The sequence below is a fragment of the Hydra vulgaris genome, chromosome 08 (genome assembly GCF_038396675.1).
Source record: "Hydra vulgaris chromosome 08, alternate assembly HydraT2T_AEP".
NCBI lineage: Eukaryota > Metazoa > Cnidaria > Hydrozoa > Anthoathecata > Hydridae > Hydra > Hydra vulgaris.
This window is the reverse complement of record NC_088927.1, coordinates 62,615,665-62,639,914: the sequence shown is the minus strand read 5'-3', so window position 1 is coordinate 62,639,914 and position 24,250 is coordinate 62,615,665. Positions and strand designations below refer to the sequence as shown.

Genomic DNA, 24,250 nt, shown 5'->3' with positions numbered 1-24,250 from the left:
ACAAGTTATGTGTCAAATTTTATCACACTTAGTTATTTATTATGTCACATGAAGTTGAGATAATCTTATTACGTTTACGACGGAAGAACTTTTGTAAACAGCTATTTTTAAAGCGTTTCGACATTCGCATAATTTAAAAATAAAACTTTCGCATGATTAGTATAAATTAAGTGCGGACTTTGATCGTATTCTGAATGATACTTTCTTGCGCTGACCGTATGTAAGTACCACGAATAATGTTTATCTTTCTTTATAGAAATAAGATTAAGATTTGTGCAAATAGACGTATTATTAGGATAATATAATAGTTATTTGAATATAGATCTTGAGTAAATTATTTGCAAACAATTAACTGATGCAAGTTGAAATGTTGTCAAAAACCAATCTTGCATGCATGGGACACTGCAGTGTCCCACAAATAAATGCAGGTTTGAAAGTCAAAGAATTCCTAATTTTCTTTATTAAAAAAAGAAAAAATAGGATGGAGATGGGTTTCTGTAACTTTTTTTATGCTCCAAAACTTTTAACTTTAGATATAATAAGGTCCTTAAGACTTAAGGGACTTACGAACTACATTGAGGAAAAAAAACAGGATATTTACAGAAACTTTTCAATTTTTATTCTAGAGTACCACAGTGTAATTGGGAATAAAGTCTCTGGGTTCAGTATTCAAAGTAATATGATCTAAAGTAATATATAAATTAAATAAAATGCTTTAAAATGCATGCAGTTATACATATAACTCCTTATAGTTAACTATATGTATAACTAGTTATACATAAAGTTTATTATATAAACTTATTTTTAAAGGTTATGCTTGAACAAATTAGTACCAATTAATTCAAATTCAAGATTTAGTTCAAGTTCAAGTTCTTATTTGTTCATTTTTTTTTCACTATTTTATATTTATTTATTCAAATTTGTTAACTAGTACTAATTCTTACTACAGTAAGAATATTTATCATTGTTGAACGTGATTTTATTAGTAACTTAATTTTACTTTCAACATATTTTGACAACACCCTTTACATTTTAAATGATGACAGCTTTACTTTTCTATTGATGCTAAACTTATTACGTTTCAATAACTCAGATTGAATTTTAACTGAATTATTGTAAGCTTTGTAAGGGTTTGTTGTATATCAAATGGTGTTGTAAATAAAGTAAAAATAATATATATTATATATATATATATATATATATATATATATATATATATATATATATATATATATATATATATAACATTAAAACAATAAAATTGATACAAAATTTCACTTTAAAACGAATACCATAAACATTGTGATGATAATAGCATTAGGAAACTAGTATTTATGTATTATTATTATACTATAAATAACTAGTTTTTTAATTCATTTTATAAAATAGAGACTGACAACTGATAATTAATGGAAATAAATACAAATTATAAAAATCATGTAAACTTCATTTATTATTTCTAAATACTATAATAATGTTAGTCTACAAAGTTATAATCAATTTAGAGCATTGTTATTAGTTTTTTTGCAATTCACACTTCCACTTCTGTCTCTCAAATTTATAAAATAGGTGGTCAAAGCTTGCTCAATAGGTAGGTTCTCAGCATAACAATGCTTTTTTCTTACACTTTCTAAAGAGAAATATGGCAAATTGATTACTTATTTTACCTAAATCATAGGGTCATCTTTGCATAATGATGTCAGATGATGACCCGTTTATTGAACACCTTCACCCTTTATCAAACTCCGTCAATTTTTTGCCATCTCTCATTGAAAATTGATTTCAGTTTTTGTTATCATATTATGATGGTATATCTGAATTGTTAATATAATATCAAAAATGCATATACCATCAATTTTTTTCTAGTTCAATTATACATTTATTCTCAACAGTACTATAAGTAAAAAAAAACAAACATTAATTGTTCTTTCAAGCAAGCTAATTTTTGAATTTAAATTGTTTTTTCTATGATCCTCAACAGTTTTAAGCAACAAAAGCAAAAAGTTTTTAGACCACATTGTTGGTGTAAATACCTCTAAAACCTGCTCATTGCAAGCATAAATTGTTTTACTTTTTTTTTAAATAAAATATTTTACTTTTTTTTTTAATTGACATTATTTTGGTCTCAGCATCCCCTCCCCATTGTCAATTATTGTTAAACTCACACTGCCCCTCTATCTATTGGCATCATTTATGGATGATCCCATAGCCTAAACACTATATATATATATATATATATATATATATATATATATATATATATATATATATATATATATATATATATATATATTATTTTTACTTTATTTACAACACCATTTGATATACAACAAACCCTTACAAAGCTTACAATAATTCAGTTAAAATTCAATCTGAGTTATTGAAACGTAATAAGTTTAGCATCAATAGAAAAGTAAAGCTGTCATCATTTAAAATGTAAAGGGTGTTGTCAAAAATGTTGAAAGTAAAATTAAGTTACTAATAAAATCACGTTCAACAATGATAAATATTCTTACTGTAGTAAGAATTAGTACTAGTTAACAAATTTGAACAAATAAATAAAAAATAGTGAAAAAAAAATGAACAAATAAGAACTTGAACTTGAACTAAATCTTGAATTTGAATTAATTGGTACTAATTTGTTCAAGCATAACCTTGAAAAATAAGTTTATATAATAAAGTTTATGTATAGCTAGTTATACATATAGTTAACTATCAGGAGTTATATGTATAACTGCATGCATTTTAAAGCATTTTATTTAATTTATATATTACTTTAGATCATATGACTTTGAATACTGAACCCAGAGACTTTATTCCCAATTACACTGTGGTACTCCAGATTAAAAATTGAAAAGTTTCTGTAAATATCCTGTTTTTGTTCCTCAATGTACTTCGTAAGTCCCTTAAGTTTTATGAACCTTATTATATCTAAAGTTAAAAGTTTTTGAGCCTAAAAAAAGTTACAGAAACCTCCCTGTCTCCCCCCTATTTTAATATTTTTTTTTAATAAAGAAAATTTGACTTTTAAACCAGCATTTCTTTGTAGGACACTGCAGTGTCCCATGCATGCATGCTTTGTTTTTGACAACATTTGAACTTGCATCAGTCAATTGTTTGCAGATAGTATACTCAAGAACTATATTCAAATATCATATGAACATGTTAGAGAATGTTCATATGATATTTGAACATCACAAATTTAATAATATTGTTGTGATATGTTATATAAATAATACCATAATAGATTATGATATGAAAATAAGGTAGGATATGTAGGCAATGATCAAAGAATAAATTTACTTATAGAAATTTAGATGTTTGTTTATTAGTTTCAGAATATTGTATTATGTGTGACCACGGCCTTCTGCTATAACAGGCTTTGACATCGCGCAACAAAGTTGTTAAACTGAAGGCCTATTCCTAATACTGTGTTTACATTTTCATCTTTTAACACTAGACGAAAGTTTGTGTTCGCGCTTTTTTAATAAATCTTTAAAATTTAATTGGTTTATAAATTAGATAGCGCAACTTAAAGACTTAAACATTGTAAGGTTCAAGGTGTTACCTTGTAAGGTAATAATATTGTCAAACTAACGATAAGTTTTTTTAATAATTAAAATGCCTTTAAAATGCTGTGTATCTCTTTGCAAGTCTTCAACTACAACAAAAATATCAATACTCAACTACAACAAAAATATTAATTTATAAATTCCCGAAGAATCTAGAGGAGAGAAAAAGATGTAGTGAAGCTATCCCAAGAACTGGTTTTATTGTTACAGACTATACAGCAGTATGTCAACTTCATAGGCCAAATGAAGCACCTTTTGAAAGCAAATATGGGAAGCAACGACCTTTAAACCCACCATCTATTTTTAAAAATAATCCGCTTAGTTGTTTAGCCACACCAGCAAGTAAAGTTAGAAAAACTGTAACATCAAGCGGTTTTCGAAGCATTTTACCAGATGAGTTAAATGATTTTCTAAAAGAGGATGAACTTATATTTGACGATATTCAATCTTTTTTAAGTGATAATAAAGATGTTATTGTTTTCCAGCTTAATAAAAAAAGTTTACACATACAATCAAAAATGTACAAACTTGGTGTTCCATTATTTATTTTAGTAAGTTTCAATGATTATTCATTTGTAGCTAACCATAATGGCACAACTTGTAATATTTCATCTTAAGCTGTAAACAAATTTAAGTTAATAAAAACAAAATCAGCTTTATTTGAAGCAGTTAGATTTTTAAAAAATAAAGAAAGTTCACTTCAGTCAAATATTCTATTCGAACACCTTAATGCTATGAGAAAAGGTAATGTTGGTGAAGTTTTATATACTTCAGATATTATATGTAGAGCATATGATTATTTTGCTATGCGACGAAATTTATATGATTGTTTGTGTATTGACTACAAGTTGCCAAGTATAAGGACTTTAACACGATTGACTTCAAAAATAAGCTCAATGGAGGACCTAAGTTTCATAAATAGTATTTTTATGAATTTAAATCCATTGAAAAGAACTTCCATACTACTAATTGATGAGGTCTATGTCAAAGCTTCATTACTTTACCAAAGAGGTGCTTTGTTTGGTCAAGCAGTAAACTACCTTGAAAAGTTAGCTAAAACAATTTTATCATTTATGATTAAATGTCTTTTTGGAGGTCCAGAGTTTATATGTAGAGCTCAACCTGTTGCAAATCTTTCCCCTGAATTTTAGTTTGCTCAATGTCAACAAATTGTTGATACAATAAATAGTATTGAAAGTAGTAAGACATTGGTAATAATTACTGATGGTAACCGTGTAAATCAAAGATTTTTTGGAATGTTTAAAACAGTTGATAGTAAACCATGGTTAGCAACATCAGGTATATATTTATTGTATAATTATGTGCATCTCTTAAAAGCTATACGAAACAATTAGTTGACAGAAAAGACTGACGAACTTCAATTTTTGAACAATAAAGAACTGGCTTGGCTAAGTGGAGTGATTTAGAAACTTTATATAAAACTGAGTGCAATAGTCTTTTTAAACTTTCTAAACTTACAGCTAAATCAGTTTATCCAAAACCAATAGAGAAACAATCTGTAAAGTTTTGTTTGTCTGTTTTTTGCGAAGAAATAGTAGCTGCATTAAAAATGCATCCAGAGATTGAAAATAAAGCATTTGAAGGTACTGCTGTATTTATTAAAAAAATAATTTTTTTTCGAATGTTGTTAATGTCAAAGCACCTGGTGCTGGCATTCGGTTTAGAAATGAATTATGCGGAGAAATCCACTCAGTTGGTGATCAACAGTTACAACTGCTACGAGATATTGCTGAATTGTCAAATTTTATGAAACCTACAGGCAATAGCGCATTTATGTTATGGCTTTATTGATCTCGTAGAAACTTTGTTGAGTAATGGAGCAAAGTATGTCTTATTAGGTTGGTTTTCAACAGATTCACTTGAAAAAGCTTTTTCTAAGCTTCGACAGGGATCTGGAGGTACTTACTTTATAAAGGCTAAATCTGTAATTGAAAAAATTAATATTCAACATACTAAATTGATATTACAACTTGACATTCCTGTTGATGGTATCGATGGTTATACTTGTGACATGTTTTAGAGATATTTCTACTGATGAAAAAGAACTTCTGGATAATATACATGATCTTGAAAGCTCAGTTAATAAATCTACATTAGTGGCTAAAGTTTACATAGTTGGCTATGTGCAAAAAAGCGAAATAAAAATTTATGATAATTCTACCAATAATTATTATAAATATGGAAGTTATCTGTATAGCCTAAACAGAGGCAGACTTGAAATTCCTTCTGATACTCTTGTTTAATGGTCAATATTTTGCTTTTTTTTTTCAAGGTGCTACTGACCCTTTATGCAGAACATTTTGTGTTACTCAGTTTCAGTTCATTGCTGCTAAATATAAATTTAAAATCACAAAAAAACAATGCAGAGTATATTCTAATATTCTGCTAAAGAATTACTCACTAATTACCACTCCCAAAATACTAAAGCTATCATAATTTATGTGAAAATTAGTTTTGTAATTTATTATGCTATTTACTTTTTATGTTTTTTATTTTCTCATTAGCCTATATGTCTCTCAATATGTTTGGATTTGTAAATATTTACCCTGTTGAGATATATTGATAAAACTTTTTTTTTGCTTGAATCAACTTTTGTTGGTGTTTTTTATTGTTGGTGATTTTTATTGTTACCATTTTTAGCAAAAAAAATTAAAAATACAGTTATCTTTCTAATATATAGATATATACTTTGTTATGGTTCGGCTTGTTATTGATACTATTTAATATTACATAAATATTCTTAATAAAATTTGAAATACGAAAAATATGATTATCTTTTAACAATTTTTTGGTTTTCTTTTTATATTTCCGTCTTTACTAGAGATTATTATTAGAAAGCATAGACTGCCATTACACCCTACCTAATATAAAAATATATCAATATAAGTAAAAGTGAAAGTTTAATCGGCCTTCAGTTTTTACGGCATTTTGCGCGATGTCAAGGCCTGTTATTATAAAAGGCCGTGTGTGTGACGAAAAAGTAAAGATACTTTTGCATCCAGTGGCTATTGCACCCAACGTCTACATCATTGAAAAAGTTGGTTTTTACATTTTTGTTTTTGTTTTTTTGTTTAACCACTTATCCTAATTGATCACTTTTTTTCAGGATTCTCCTCATGGGTTCAAGCTCATTACGCATAATATGTGTTCAATTACTCATAATACGTTAGTCATTGTAAGTAATAAATTAGGAAATAATTATTTGTGAAATATTGTAGTCATTAATGACTTCAACCTGGCTAATAATTAAAATTGCTCGACTAATAAGGTTCCTTATTAAAATTGCTCTCTTTCTCTCTCTCTCTCTCTCTCTCTCTCTCTCTCTCTCTCTCTCTCTCTCTCTCTCTCTCTCTCTCTCTCTCTCTCTCTCTCTGTGCGTGTGTGTGTGTGTGTCTCTCTGTTTCTCTCTCTCTCTCTCTCTCTATATATATATATATATATTTATATATATTTGTATTTATATTTTTTTTTTAGAAAATGTTTGAAGAAAGTTAGAAGATACTAAAAACCTTGGCATTATGCAAGCCGAAGTGATTTAATTAATTCAATCGACAAAAAACGGCGTGTAAATCGCAAAAGAAAAAATAATATTTTTAATATTCATTTTGGATGTATGGGTAATAGCATTTATTTTAGAATAAATTCATTTTGCAACACGTCTTTTAATTTTATAAAATTTCGTCATAATAGTTTCAGGTAAATCCCACATAGGTTATAGGTGGAAAACATCACATGTAAAAGATCAAAAATGCTACACATTTTGAATACCAAATGGGATAAAGTAGCAAATACCAGATTAAGTTAAGCCTCTCTGAAAGCTTCGATGATTAATTTTAAATTACTATTTAAGTAATTTTTAAATTAAAAGAATTTTAAAAATTTTCATTAGAAGCATTCGGACTTTCATTTGTCTAGTATTGACTACTTTTATACCATTTGGATTAAAATATGTGGCATTTAAGATCTATAACATGTAGTATTTTCCACCTATATCCCATGTAGGAATTACCACATAAAACCCATGTGGGATTTACCATATGAAACCCACATTGGACAAAATAATAATCCCCATATGGGTTACATATGGTAAAAACCCACGCGTATCCCATATGGGATTTACCATATGGAATCCATGTGGGATTTACCATATGAAACCCACATGGGACAAAATAATAATCCCCACATGGGTTACATATGGAAAAAATCCACGCGTATCCCATATGCGCTTTTTCACTGGGTATAGCCGTTAGAAGAGCTTTAATTCTTCGCGGATTGCTGTCAATGCAGGAATGTACCGTCTCCTGCATTTGAGGCTGATGATTCCAGACGTAAATTATTCTTTCTATTAGTTGAGTTTTGTTTGTAATGACATCTTTAGCCACTTCTCTTTTCATCAACTCCCAAACGTTTTCTATGGGGTTCAGATCCGGGCTATTACCCGGCCAATCCAACAGAGGAATATTTTGCTCTGCCAAAAAAGCTTTGATAGATCAAGCTGTATGGCAGAGAGCTCCATCTTGCATAAAAGTGAATGGTTCCCCATTTGGAAACCATTCTTGGAGCTGCGGAATCAACCAATTTTGCAAGACATTTTTGTACTGGTCTTGCTTCATCATACCATTTATCACGTACAGACGTCCAGTACATTTGCTGCTGAGATTGACCAAATCATCACTTTTGTAGAGTGCTTCACAGTCTGAATAACACAGTCAGGATGAAATTTTTCTCAATGACAACGACGCACAAACTGAGCTTTGTTTTGCAAAATTTCAAATGTGGTTTCATCACTAAAGCAGACTTGTCAAAAATAGCAACAAAAAACACTAAACATTTGTGCTGGTTTTCTGTCATCATAGAAAAAGGTTAAATGCATTATTTGTGAAGAAATTGTAAAAAAATTGCAACAACTTACCGAAGTCCAGATCTTTATCACGGAAGTGTGTGGCCCGCGTCAGACGCTTAGCTTTTATTGCAGGTGTTAACTTGGGCTTCCTGGCAGGGCGGCAGGCCTTAAAATCTAAATCTGTTAATTTTCTTCGAACAGTGCGCTCAGAAGCATTCACATTAACACCTTGGAGTTGCGATGTTATCAGTTTTGTGGTAGCAAATTTGTTTTCAAGGCAAATTTTCTTTAAAGACTTTCTGCCCTTGGAGTGAAAATAGGCTTTCTGCCGCATTTTTTCTTTCGTTTTGGAATCAATTCTTCCCCTGACTCAATTTTCTGTTTTACACGTCGTATACTAGCTTCAGAAATCTCCGATCTTCGTGATACTTCGTGATTTGAAAGTACTTTAGCATTCACAAGGGCCTTTATTTCAGCTTTTTTGCGTGGTGAAAGATCGGCTTTTTTACCCATGCTTAAAGTGTTCAAACTTATTATTATTTATAAACGTTGCACACGAAATAAACAGTTAAATGTGTAATATGTTCTGTAAAACTGCTAAATAAACAAACACTTTAGATAAACACGTCCGCAATTGAAGCCACCGCGAACGCAACTGGAGCAGCTTTTGACTTGTACGCGTTAATGTACTAATTGACTCACACTGTAATACCACATATGGAAAATACATACAAATACGAATTGTATAATAAATTTCCTACATAAAAATCCATCACATCCATGTTTAAATGCGATAAATTCTTAAAAAACTCGAGTGCGCCTAATAATTTAATATATATATATATATATATATATATATATATATATATATATATATATATATATATATATATATATATATATATATATATATATATATATATATATATAAACTGATTATGAAATGAATTTACATCACAAATAAAACAATATTTAATTAAAAAATAATTATTTTTAGATTAACAAAGAATGCAGACTACAATGCACAGTATTGTTAAAAAAATTAAGCAATGTCAGCCAGTATATTTTTATCTAAAGTAAGAAAAAAGATGAATTAGTTTAAAACAAATTTAACAATTTATATATATATATATATATATATATATATATATATATATATATATATATATATATATATATATATATATATATATATATATATATGTATATATATATATATATGTATATATATATATATATATATATATATATATATATATACATATATATATATATATATATACATATATATAGAGTAAAGCAAGCGCATTGTATTACAAGACATAGCTACAGGTGCATATTTTCACAATGTATAACATGTGTAATCGAGATGGATATTGTTATGTATGGGTCGAAACTAAATGGGATGTCTCAAGTGAAGTATTTGCATATTTGAAATACTCACATTTTAAAACCATACTTCATGCAAACAAAAATATCAAAGAACTTATATTATGGAGCAACGGTTGTGGCTATCAAAACAAAAATGCATATTTATCAAACATTTACTATTGTTTATCAAAAGAGACAGGTGTCTCTATCTATCAAAAGTATCTTGTTCCTGGACATACGAACATGGAATGTGATGCAATGCACAGTGTCATTGAGAGAAATATTGTAAGTGACGTGTACACTCCCAGAGATTTAGTTGTAATGATGCAGACTGCCAGGCGAAACCCCAAGCCATATTTTGTGAATCAGATAGATTTTAGTTACTTTGCCAAATTAAAAGAGACCTTTACCAGCATTAGACCAGGTAAAAAAGTTGGTGATCCTACAGTAAGCAAGGTTAGCATGCTCTGATACCACCCTGATGGAAAAGTAGAGTACAAACTTTTTAGAGGTTCCAGTGAGTGGAACTCATTACCCACTCGTTTCAGGAGCACCCAGAACACAGTTGAATGGCTCCCAGTTGAATGTACACTAACTGTAGGTCTATCAGCAAAAGGAAGTTTGATGATCTTCAAAGCATGAAAAAAATCTTAACCAAAGATGTACATGCATTTTATGATGCACTTTCATTTCAATGAACTTTGAGCAATAACAATTATTCAATACCGCAACTAGAAAAGTTACCTTACGATGGATGGTATTCTCCTGCGGTATTGGAAGTTATAAAAGAAATACAAATGTTGTTAAACACTTAAAAACCTTGTTTTCCGCAATTTTTGAAAGTATTTTGTTATAATCAAAACAAATTAAAATGGCGGGAAACTTACATTTTAATTTTTTACTTGTATTACTTGCTCTAATATAGTTTTTAAATCATAAATATTAAATATAGTTTTAAAAAACGTGCTTTTGTCATTATATACTATTTAAAGTTTGTTAAAATATTTTTTGACACTTTTGAAGAACGATTTATTATTCGACAAGTACATGTTTGAAAAAGCTTAACTGAACAACTTTATTATTTCCTGTAATATAAAGTTAACTTAGTAATATAGTGTTCTTACAGGATGTAACAATGTGATAATTGTTAAAGTCATAACAAAATAAAGTTTTAAACAGTGTAAAGTGAAAAAATATATAATGTAATTTAAAATGTTTCTGATATATTAGTTTTATTATATTGATGGTTCTTAAAAACAATAGCAATGAAAAGATTAGATCTTATCCCAAATAAACGTGAATTAGGAGTGGAAATTAAGATTATGGAAGGATTTACTTAATGAAATAAAAAAAACTGAAGAAATTCGCAAAGAAAACTTAAATAAAGTAAAGGTTGCTTTAGTTATATTTATTTAAAAGGTGAAGAAAAAACTAAAACAATGTGGACGAAATTATGATACATTTATACAAAAACAAAATCGTCGACATCATAAATCTTATGAACAATAAAAATATCCATTTTGGCTCTGGAAGACCCCATAAACAATGGAGTGTTCTTGGAGAGCAAAGCAAAAGAAAAAAAAAAAAAAAAGAACTAGCCACTGAACATCATGAAGCTCTATTTTTAGCTTCTGCAAAAAATGCAAATCCTGCTGGAGAAAAAAAAAAGCCTCCATTATAAAAAACAATGTTTCTAATGTTTTAGAGATAGAAAAAGTTGATGAAACTCTAGATAAAACCTTTTCCATTAATATGAGTGTAGAGGAAGCTCTTGCGTTAAAAATGAACACGATCTCAGCGATAAACAATATCAAATGATCAAAAACTCAGTGCTTGTACACAATGTGCATATTTATCCTAACTTGCACGGTATTTTTGAGGAAAAATTGAAATACTATCCTGAGAATATACACTTTTCTGAAATTTCTGCAAAGTGTACTCTTCAAAGCATGTTAGATCACACTGTAAGTAGAATAACTGAAATGATTGATATGCCTAATTGTGGTCAAGGTAACGAAATATTTGGAGTTTTATATGGAAAGATTGTTTTTGATAGAGCATCAAATCAAAGTATTTATAAACAGAAATACGAGACAAGCAACACAAGTATAGAACTTAAAAGTGAAGAAAATCTTTTTAGTACAGCTTTTGTGCCTCTATTGCTCAAAGTAGAAGATGTCGAAATTTGGAAAAATGAAAATCCTTCAAATTGTCACTTTTGTAGACCTCTTCATCTACAATATAAAAAAGAGAAATTTATCAAGAGAAGAAGATTCAGGTCTAAAAAATCAAATAAATATCTTAAAGATGTTTCGCAAATTTTTTGATATTGCAGGAAGAAAGGTGACCTTATCAGCTATAGAGTTGATCTTACAATGTTTGATAATAAAGTAGTTAACGCACTTACAGAGTCAAAATCCACTCAATCCTGCAACGTGTGCGATGCTAAACCCAACGAAATGAACAATATTGATTTATTAAAAGCAAAAATTGAGAATGAGTCAGCCTTGGGGCTCGGAATTTCAGCTTTGCATTGCAGGATAAAATGCTTGAAATTTATTCTCCATTTGAGTTACAAAATTGAAATTAAAAAATATAAGCCAAAAACAATTGAGGAAAAATTATCTGTAGACTTAAAAAAAAAGAGATTCATGTACTCTTCACGGAACGGTTAAGCCTATATGTTGACATGCCTAAAACTGGGTCTGGAAATACCAATGACGGCAATACTGCCAGAAGAGCATTTAAAAATAGTGAAATTTTTTCTGAAATTACTAAAGTTGATTGTGATATAATTGAAAGATTGCATAATATTCTCATAACCATATCTCGTGGATATCCTATTAATATCAATGAATTAGATTTATACTGCACTCAAACAGCTAAATGTATAGTGAGTTTGTACGACTATCTTATGCCTCCTACTGTACATAAACTGTTACTGCATAGTTCTTCTATATCACATAAATTACTTTTGCCAATTGGGGTATGTTCGGAAGATGCATTGGAAAGTTTAAATAAACAGATAAGAAATTCTAGACTTAAGCACACGGCAAAAACATCAAGGTTAACCACAATGATGAATCAGATGCACTACCTTCTAGTAAGATCAGATCCAAAAGTATCAAGCATATCTTTTAGAAAACTTAAGAGCTCTTGAGGAAACCGTTACCAGATGAAGTTATTAAATTAATTGTAATGTAAATAATAAAATAAATGTCACAAAATATAGCTTTTTTTCTATATGTATTAACATCCTTAAAAAACCTTTTTTTTTTTAATATCAGGTAGAGTAATATATCAAGATAATGTGTTTGTCTTGAAGATTCTAAAACTTGAAGAAAATTTTTTTTGTACGCGTATATACCTTTAATGCGCGCATTATACGCGTTGAAAGTGGGCGTAAATAAAAAATTTATCAACAAATTTGAAATCTTTGACCCAAAAATTATTATTTTGATATAATATTATTTATTTACAATTTATGTCAAATTTTACTTAATTTTTGCCGTTTTTTGACCGTCCTGAGCATGGCGTACTTTATAACAGGCCTATTCACCGTGCAGATGACGTCATAAACTGGAGGCAAGTTTTATAAACAAAAAATACAGAAAAAATAACCTGAACTGAACATAAAAATTGTTTTTTTAGGAAGAAATAATAATAAACAACAATAATGCATTTAAAATATATTAAAAATTAATAATACTTTTTTCTTTTATTCTATTATAGTTATATACAGTATAATTATTTAGATTTAACAGTTCAATTTAACAAAAAAACAGTTCCTGTTGGCCTTTGTTATTTAACGCTAAGTTTTAAAAGTTTTTGTTTCGTTTCTTTTTCAAACCTTGGAGAATATAAATTACAATAGTTCTTAAACAACACATTTAAAAGTGTAACACCATGGTTTCTGTTCATATTTAATTTATAGGATTCTGATACAAGCATCATTAGATTGCACAAAGAAGTTATGCATGTATTATCAGCTGCTTCACGAAACATAATATAGCAATATATCACCCATTGACAAACTAAATCACCAGGTATAGTTAATCCTCCACGATTAATTTCTTCAGTAAAATCTCTAAGTTTCTCATAATAAAAATATGAATCATCTGAATCTTTGTCATTTCGGACAATATAACCAGCTATGTAAATTAGAGTCATTTTGACATCTATAGATAATATATTTTCTAATTCTGGCAAATTATCAAATATCAAACATTTTTCTTCATTTAAGTAAAAACCACATCTTTCACAAGAATAACCTGATGTAGTAAAATCAAGATCAACACCATATTTGTCTAATTGCAAAAGTAGTTTTGCTTTTATGATACCCACTTTCTCCAGTATTTGTTGAACAGTGATAAAATATGTACCTCCTGATCCATGTCTCAGTTTTCCAGACTGCTTTTCTAAAGAATCAGTTGTAAATATTCCAAGCAAAACATACTTATGACTTGTAGACAAGAGAAACTTTGATAACTCCACAAGACCATTACAAGTATGATAGATACTTTTAGAAGTATCTTTAGTGAAGCTTTTAAAACAAACTATTTGAGAAGAGCACATTTGCTTAGCTATGTTTCCAAATTCTAAAGCTTTTGAAGATTAAAATCATTAGAAGAGAAAATAGCAGACCGATTCGGATCACACATATGTAAATCTGCATAAAGGCTATGAACATTAACAATTCTCCAAAATTCAGTTATTATTGAAAGAAAAGAAATAGTATCATCAACATCTTTTAACTCTGGGTGACATTTTAAAGCACAAACTGTTTCTTCGCAAAATACTTTCAGACAAGTTGAAACTTTTTGCCTTTCAATTGGTTTTGGGAACACAGCAACATCTGTAAGTTTAGACATTTTAATCATTTGATTTGATTCTAATTTATGCAATGCTACAATATGAGACCATTTGGCAACTTTTTTTTCTTTATTAACAAAAAATTCAAGTTCTGTGACTTTTCAGTGATCCAATTATTGCGAATGTTTTTAAAAGGTGCACAAAATCATACAGAAGATATATATTATCTTTTGTTCGCCAAGGTACGCCATCTGTCTCAAATTTCTTAAAAAAGGCTTGATTTACCCTGTTACCATCACAAACTATAGAAATAACATGACCACCAGCTGCTTTTATCGCAGATAAAAGAAAAGTAGTTTGTTCAAAAAGAAAATTTGAATCGATGTCACACACAGGAAGCATTTTACATAAAAATTTAGGTCCACCAAACAAAGTACTAACCACAAACAAAACTTAAAACAGTATTTGCAAGAACATTGGGATTATTAACTGCTTTTCCAAAAACTGTTCCCCCATGGTACTGCAACATAGTCTTTATATAAACTTTATCTAATAAAAGAATGCAGTTTTTATGTCTAATGTCTGTTAAGTTTAAAAAATTTTTTTTGTAGATAAATATCATGAACAGATTTTACTTTTGATGTTAGTCTTGTTAATGTTGTAATGCTAGGTAGTTTAAAGTCTTCTCGAAGACGATTATATGTAGTACGTGACATTGCAAAGTACTCAAAAGCTCTAATCATTGTTTCAACAGAATACTTTTTATCTGTAACAGGTTTATTGTTCATTGAAAAAAATTGCTGTTGAATAAATTTTTTTTTTACTGCTTATCTCATATGAATTTAAAAATCGAACTGCTTCTTCAATATTTGACCATCTATTCAATATGGTAACTCTGTTCTGTGAGAGTGTTTTTATTAAGCATTGGACTCCAAAGTGAAAAGATTCATACTGAAAATTATTATTTATTTTTAGAAGAAGCAATGGAACACCTGTGTCATGAACATACTCTAACGATTGAATCAAAACTTGATTTTCTGTTTTAGTATTAAATATATCATTTCCATTAAATTTATAATTTTTGTTTTCAGATCATTAAAAGATTTTTTACCATTTTTTAAATTAAAAGCAGAAAACTCGTCAGTTTGAACATTTCTAGTTTCTGCATGTGATCTTGAAGTTTTTTTGGTACAACCAGATGGTTTAGGCATTAAACTTGGTTTTACACACTTGAACACAGATGGAGGATCACATGGTCTTTCTTTGCCATAATCTTTTGTCGAAATGTATACAACAGGCCAGTGCCTTTCACAAACAACGGTGTCTTTCTTATCTGGTATGTTGTCTCTTGGTATAACAGCCAACCACTTTTTTCTTTGTTCTGGTGTTCGACGAAGACGAAAAGTTTCTTCTTTGGAACTTTTATCATAATTGCCGTTGCAATTCGCGACACAGCATTTTCGACCCATGTTTATAACAAAGTAAACTAAAAATTTTAAAATTAACTAAATAATTTCGCAAGCACTTCGACTTTATGTTACAGATTGAATATAGGAAATACAAAATGTTCGCCTCCAGTTTATGACGTCATCCGCACGGTGAATAGGCCTGTTATAAAGTACGCCTTGGTACTTTATAACAGGCCTATTCACCGTGCGGATGACGTCATAAACTGTAGGTTTATGAGTCACTGTGCGCCGCACTATGCGTCGCTTAGCGGAAATAGGATTTATTTTATACATATTTTTTTTTAGCGATTTTTCATATTTAAACTCTTTAAGTTTTTTTTTTGCATTCAGTTTTTAATTCGCTATAAAAAAAAAATCAGTCTTATTTTTTTTAAACTTTTGATGTTTTAAGGGTTTTTTTAAGGTTTTAAAAAAGTCGCATTTTTGTTAAAATTCTTTCAAGGTATATGATAAGTGTTACATTTTTATATTATTTTTATGCGAAATTAAAATAATCATATATTTAATTGAATGTAAAACTAGAAATAGAAAAAAAGGTTTTTGCATAGCATTTTTTTGCTGATTTTTTGATTTCTTAATCGTTGATTGGTTTGAGCATGTGGTCACAGAGGTCGCCTCGTTTTTTTTGAATAAAATATAGCTACTGCGAATTGACTTGACTGTCATGCAAAAATATGCAGGCGACCTCTGTGACCTTATGCTTTAAAATCATATTTACTAATGTGAGTTTTATTTAAAAACCGACTAAATTCTGTGAAGTAAATGAAAATTCCATAGTTCAATAACATTTGGTTTTACCTCCGAGGTAACCTCGCGATGGATTTTAATAAAATTTTTATAAATTATCAAAATGGCTACATACATTCTTCGTCAACTTTTAACACATGCATTTCCCCCAAGGCATGTATTCTTAAGAAAAAATTTTAAAGCCTGTGCCAAATTTTTGCAGTTTAAGTTTATTGCACTAAATAATGCTGGCTGTATGGTTAGTTTCACAATTTTTCGAAGACTGGCTTTTGAGTTAATAAAAAACTTTAACAAATGTGGGAAAAAAAGCACTTTGTTCTTCACTAAATACAAAGATTTTCTGGATAAAAAAATAAAATACAAATAATATGTCTCGTAAGTTTTTATTACTTTTAAAATAAAATGTATATATATATATATATATATATATATATATATATATATATATATATATATATATATATATATATATATATATATATATATATATATATATATATATATATATATATATATATATATATAGCATAGAAAAAGACCCTGAGCAACAGATAAGGATATATGAGGAGGGACAGCTTATTTTAAAAGAGGGTGAAAAGCTGATTCAGCAGGGTAACAGGTACGTATAATCTGTATATGTATATATATATGTGTGTGTTTGTGTGTGTGTGTGTGTGTGTGTGTGTGTGTGTGTGCATGTGTGTGTATGTATATATATAAATATATATATATATTGTGTATCTATATATTGTGTATATATATATATGTATATATATATATATATATATATATATATATATATATATATATATATATATATATATATATATATATATAAATATAAATATATGTATATGTATATATAAATATATATACATATACATATATATGTATATATAAATATGTACACACATTTTATACATGTTTTAGAAGAAATACTGTAACAATGGGAACACCTGAAGCAGGTATATAAACTGCACCTTGTGCGCCAAAACCTAGAAAATCTTATTCAGAACTCACGAGTAGGATGAAACGTAAAAGAACTGATAATCTTCAGTGAAAAGAACTGGAAGAACTTCAACATGCTGTAAAAAGATTTACATCTAATCTCTTTACTGTACCCAGGTCTACTTTATATGGTCCAAATTTATCATTGCATACTTTTTGCAATTTGAGACTAACAGACACATCATGGGTTGAATTTAAGAAAATTGTTACACAATATCATCATCTTGTTCCTCCAGGTTTAACCAAGTTAAAAGAATACAAAAAATTGACATATCCAGAGCATGTGGAATATTCAGAAACTGAAGTAAAATGTAGTCTCTTCAATATGATCAAACATTCAGTTTCTAGAGTATTTAAGTATCTTTTGGAGGACAAAGATAATCCTATTAAGGTTTTAGCACAGGTTCCTCCTGATAACATATACCTTATTTGCAAAGTGGGAGGTGATGGTCAGAGTGACCAATCTGAGTTTCAGAATGCAGCAACTATGAAGAGAGGTGTGGATGATTCCACTGTGTATAGCATAGTGTTTGTACTGTTGGAGATTCAAAGTGGAAAAAAGGTAATATGGAAAAATTTTAATCCAAATAGTCCAGATGCAACCCCTCATCTTATGTTTTGTTTTGCCAAAAAGACTGCTAGTTTTATTAAAGAGAAGTTTGAACATTTACAAAATGAAATTTTAATCTTTAGAGAATATTAAGTTTACACTTCATGAAAATACTTTTGTTATAATTTCAAGTTAGTCAACTATTTATACCACAATGAATGATGGTAAAACACTTAATGCTGTGGTATCAAAAATGCTTAAAAAAATTTAGCATTTCAGTGCTGTCATGTATGTCAAGCAAGTCCTAAGGAGTTTAATTTGGAAACTATTTGGAATAAAGATAAACTTCTAGACAAGAATATATTAAAACTTGGAGTTTGCAGTCTTCATTTTGTGGATATGCAGCATGGAGTGGGTCTTCAATACTGCTTGCAAACTTCCTGCAGTGAAACAAGGAAGAAAAATTCCAGCAAAAAACAGCCAAGAATTTAATGAAAACAAAAAAAAATTTCAGCACTTATTCAAAACACAATTAAAAATAAAATCTTTTGTCAGGAAGGGAAGTGGTACATCCAATACACGAAAATTCTTTAATAAACCATCTGTAACTGGAAGAATTTTAAATTTGAATACCAATATGATCAAACTATTTAGGGACCTGCTCATTGATATGAACAGTACAACCTCAAAGAAATTTCAAGCAGAAATCTGAACGTCTGTTTGATCTCATTTCTAACGATCAGTTTTTAAAAGCCATTCCAATGACGCACCATGAACTATCATTCTATGCACGTCTGTGCATAGAATGATAGTTCATGGTGTTTCTTTTATTAAATATTTTAAGTATCCATTAGGTTCTTTGTCTAAGAGTGTCATTGAAGCCAGGAACAAAGCCAACAAAACTGCACGAGTAGGTCATGCACGTTTAACTTTTTTTGTCGAAAATACTAGGGATACAGCTATTTATTTATTTATGGCATCTGACATGTATCTATACTGCAAGAAGAACAAAATGCAAGTGGTATAAAAGCTATACTGCAAGAAGATTCAGTTGATAACTGTTCTTAAGATAAATATTGGAGAAAGCTATGTGTATCTTTAAATTTAGATATTTAATGTTATCGTTTAATTCTATTAATAATATATTTTAGGTGCTGGTGGTAGCCAATTTGATATTTCTGAGGTCTTTTCACATAATCAACACAGTATGTTTTTTTTATGCTTGCAAAAAAAAAACTAAAAAAAAACTCAATTATATCTATTTATTACACTGAATACTGTTTTTTTTCTTGAATGTATAATTATTAGAATTAGAGTTTGATAATAGATAATTTCTATAATAAATGTTTATATCTTAAACAATACTATTTATTATAATAATGAAACTTTTTAAAATTTTAATGTTTGTTGTTAAATAATTTTAGGAAGTCAAAGAATAATGGTTCGTATTAAGAAAAGAAATCAAGGAAGTATCATTAAACCATGCAGCTGCAATTGATAAGCAAGTTTTAAAAAACGGTTATTTTTATTGCCATATAATGTTAAAAACCTATTTTAGCATCAGAAACTTTATTCTGCAATTGAAGGGAATGGAACTTTTTTATTTATTTCACTTATATTTATAATAAAATACTTATATGTTATTTCTTTTTTTATTTAACATGAAAATATACATTTTAGACAAGGTGCTGGTGCGTGTTATTTCCTTTTTTATTTGACATGAAACTATAAGTAGGAGACAAAAAATGCCTGTAACCCCTAAAAAAGATAAACTGATATATCAGACTTAGAGTTTTAAATATCAAAAACTATCGGTTTTATGTCTTTTTAATCAAAAATCGAATAAGTACGGATAAACCGCCAAAAAAACCGGAATGAAAATAAACTGCCAAAAAAAACGGTTTTGAAAAAGACAGGATTTTTTTATAAATATACGTATAAAAAAACAATATCTCATAATTAAACCTTTGTTAAAAAAATTACTTCAAAATGTTTTAAGTTATAATTAAACTTAAAAATAGATTAAATTATTTAGATTTAAAAAAAATGCAACTTTCAAAAAAACTTTTTCAGATTTAGAAATAACTGAATGATGAAGATGAAATTAAACTGATTTTAGATGATAAAAAATCTCAATTGAGTTTATGGCTTAAAGCACGTGCAGGGGTTATACCAGCAACTCCATTTAAAGTTTTTTGTCATTCAAATATAGCCATGCCTTCCAAAAGTTTAATAATGCAAATAAGTTATTCATCAGAAAATAAATCTATTACCAAAACAACACAATACGGTTGTGATAATGAAATTGTATAAAAATTATTTAAAATTGTATCTCATGAAACATTGAGATTTTCGATTGTGGATTGCTTGAACACGCACTTACTGTGAACACGCAGATGACCATACCTCGGACCAACTCCTGATGGTACTATGAAATGTACATGCTGTCCTAATGAATACATAGTTGAGATCAAATGTCCATTTAAATGCACGAAAAGAAATGTCTTTGAACTGGGAAATAACGATAAAGAGTTTTGCATGGAAATTAATGACGGAAAACATTATTTAAAAAAGTGCTTATCAATATTATTATCAAGTTCAGCTACAAATGCTAATTTTAAATATTCCGATTTGTTATTTTATTGTGAATGATGGTGAAGCATGGCGCTCTATACTGAAGGCCTATTCGTCGCGCAACCGTAAGCCGTGACTGGCGGCCTATTATTTTTACGGATTATCAACAACTCTGCTATAAAATTATATTTTGGAGTCAAAATATGACTCTTAATGAGTTTAATGAGTTTATTTAAAAATATTTGTATTAAAATGTAATTAAAAGTTAAAATTTTATATAAAAAAAAATTAAAACAAAGAAAATATTTGCATATATTTTAACAACAACAGATACAAATCATTCTTTGCTAAACAAATTTATGATAACTTTAAAGCTTTTAATGCAGGTTCTTTATTAGATCTTGGTGTAATTTGTGCACAAAAATTGTTCAAAAATATATTAGCAAGTGTGTTGCAATGTTTTTGATTAGTTTCAAAATAGTAAAATTCAGAAACTAGCAAAAAGATGTCACTTAAGGACATACGACAAACTTTATCTTTTATCAAATGGAATAAGACAAAGCAAAAAAAAAACCCATTGGCAAACATTGTCTGGTAGAATTTTAAGACCACCACGATCTATAGACTTGAGGTACTCAGCAAACTTTTCATAATAAAGTAATGTTTGATTGAAAAAAATGTTTTCATTATATTCATTTCTACATACATAACTAGCAATATAAATCAAAGACATTTTGGTAGTATCAGAAATTGATGACTCAAGCCATAGATTCCTAATGTTTTTCAAAAGATGAACAAAGTCAAACAGTAAATACATCCTATCTTCTGTTTTCCAAGGTTTTTCTGGAATAGTATGATATAATTTAAAAAATGCTTGGTTTACACGATTACCATCACAGATAACAACTTTTACATCGCCAGATGATGATTTTATAAGTTTTATGCTGGAGTTTATTTGTTCAAACAGAAAATTTGAACTTAATTTTGAAATTGGAATCATCTTGTACAGAAATTTAGGACCACCTTTGAAACATACTATCATAATTCCCAAAACAGTTTTAGCCAATAATGATGGATCATCTAAAGATTTAGCAAACAATGTTCCACCATGGTAAAGCATCATTTTTTTGACATATACTTCATCGTGAATAATTATACAAATTTTTAGTTTTTCTTCAATGTTTTTGAAAACTGAGTCTAAGAAACTAGCATCATCAATTTTGCAAACTTTTGATGTTATGCGTGTCAAAGTACTAACTGATGGCAATTGAAAATCGTTTCTTAGTTTATTGTATAAAGCACAAGATGTTGAAAAATATTCAAAACTACGTATAATTGTATCTAATTCATTTTTTTTTCCAATAAGTTTTGCAGACATAACTGATATTTGTTGCTGAATAATGTTTTTCTTATGATCTATTTTTATGACATTTAAAAAATGTAGTATTTCCTCAAACTTTACCAAGAATCAACAATATTTATACGATTTTTACACAAACTTTTTAAAAACATTTTATTCCACAATGAAATGTTTCAAAATCAATATATGTTGCTGTATCAGCCAATGAAAAAGTGCTAAGTTCATCAGTTCTAACATTTCTAACAATGCTTAAAGATTTCCATGTTGTGCGATGACGTGGTAATGGAGTAGGTATTTGACTTGAAGGTATTCTTGACTATACAGATGGTGGCATTTTTGGTCTTTGTTTTCCTTGAACAGTAACTTTTTCAAAAACTGTTGGCCAATGTAATTGGCAAATAACAGTTTCATCTGAAACTAAAAGATTAGAATATCAGACATAACAAATGTGTGTGTATATATATATATATACACACATTTATTATGTCTGATATTCTATACTACCCATATCAGACATAATAAATGTGTGTGTATATATATATATATATATATATATATATATATCGTTTATTATTTCAATTAATATTCCAAATGTTTAAAAAACCTACGCTGATGAGAGCGCAACAAGCGAAAAAATAAAGTAATTTTAGACCACTTAACTGTAGTTTTATCATTTATATATCAACAATAAATAAGCAAAAAACACATATAGAATTTAATTAGAGAAAACCTTTATCATTATTACTTCTATATGATGAATAATTTATAACATTTTAATCGAAGCTCGTTTTTTAATTTAATAATTAACGAGAAAGAACAATAACTGGCCAAATCTCTGACTACAGTCATTCTGGGTAACTTTGCCTAATTTTTTTGCCTATTGCTTCAACCAACGAGAATATGATAAATTTATTTTTTTCATCGAAGTTTTACCATAGTAAAATAATTTTTTTTGTCAAAAACAATGTTTTTATCCTATTCCAGTGACACATTCGAAAGTGATAACATTGTGTGTTTTCCATTTAGAATATTTTGTATTATATTGTGAAGTTCACAATGTGAGCATCAGGTGAAATTCTTTAGTATTTTATTGAATTATTTGTCTAATTTTAACATAACATGTCTATGTTTTGCTACAAAAGGAATAGAGTATCATCAAATAAAAACTGAATGGAATCATCAAATAAAAACTGAATGGATTTGCCTATGAAAAAAATAAAAATAGATTCAAATTCAGAATTATTTCCTCTATTCGAATAGATAAAACTATTGCTAATTTAACTCAATTTTTTTCTTTTTTTATTCAACTTAAACGGAGTAAAAAATTTTTTAATGTTTGCTATTGTTGCGAACAAGTGCTAAAATTATTTTCATATCAGTTTCGGTTCAAAATCTATTTTGTTCGATAATCAAAAAAAACAAAATGAATCTTGTTGGAAATTTAATTTCCATTCTGATAGTATAATATTTGTGCATCTAGAACAAAAAATTAAATCAAAAATCAAAAAGTAAAAAAAACTCACTTTTCTGATAAAATCGCACACTCAATTAGTTGCTTAGTTTTGATTTTCTCAAGTGACGAAGGGCCTATCTTTATCTAATTAACTTAGTTTAAATTAATTAAAAATGAATTATAGTGTATTTGTCAATACATTACACTTTCACCATTATCAACTTTATCAGCCTCCGCAGCACATACACCATCTTGCTCAAACAAGGCTTCATCATCTTCAACAGCGTCCGCAGCACCTACTCAACTACACACCGATTACCATCTTTCTCAACTACGCCAGCTTCGAGTTATGATAGGTATCAAACATGTGCCAGAAATCAATTGCATGTTAAGAAATTGAAGCTGTGCATCATGTCAAAATCTAGCGGAAAATGTATAACTAAAAAAAATGTGATCGAGTTCCTCAAACA

At 28.6% G+C, this 24,250-nt stretch overlaps 2 long non-coding RNA genes across 2 annotated transcripts; both read left to right on the top strand.

Moving 5' to 3' along the window:
• The first annotated feature begins 3,548 nt into the window (after nt 1-3,548).
• Nucleotides 3,549-7,247, top strand: LOC136084052 (uncharacterized). The gene is made up of 4 exons (XR_010640294.1): nt 3,549-4,722; nt 5,000-6,630; nt 6,700-6,768; nt 7,068-7,247. It is a non-coding gene; the product is annotated as an uncharacterized LOC136084052 (long non-coding RNA).
• Nucleotides 7,248-16,711: 9,464 nt separating this feature from the next.
• LOC136084051 (uncharacterized) lies at nt 16,712-20,072 on the top strand. Its single transcript, XR_010640293.1, has 4 exons — nt 16,712-17,210; nt 17,362-17,454; nt 19,545-19,598; nt 19,818-20,072. It is a non-coding gene; the product is annotated as an uncharacterized LOC136084051 (long non-coding RNA).
• Nucleotides 20,073-24,250: the final 4,178 nt, after the last annotated feature.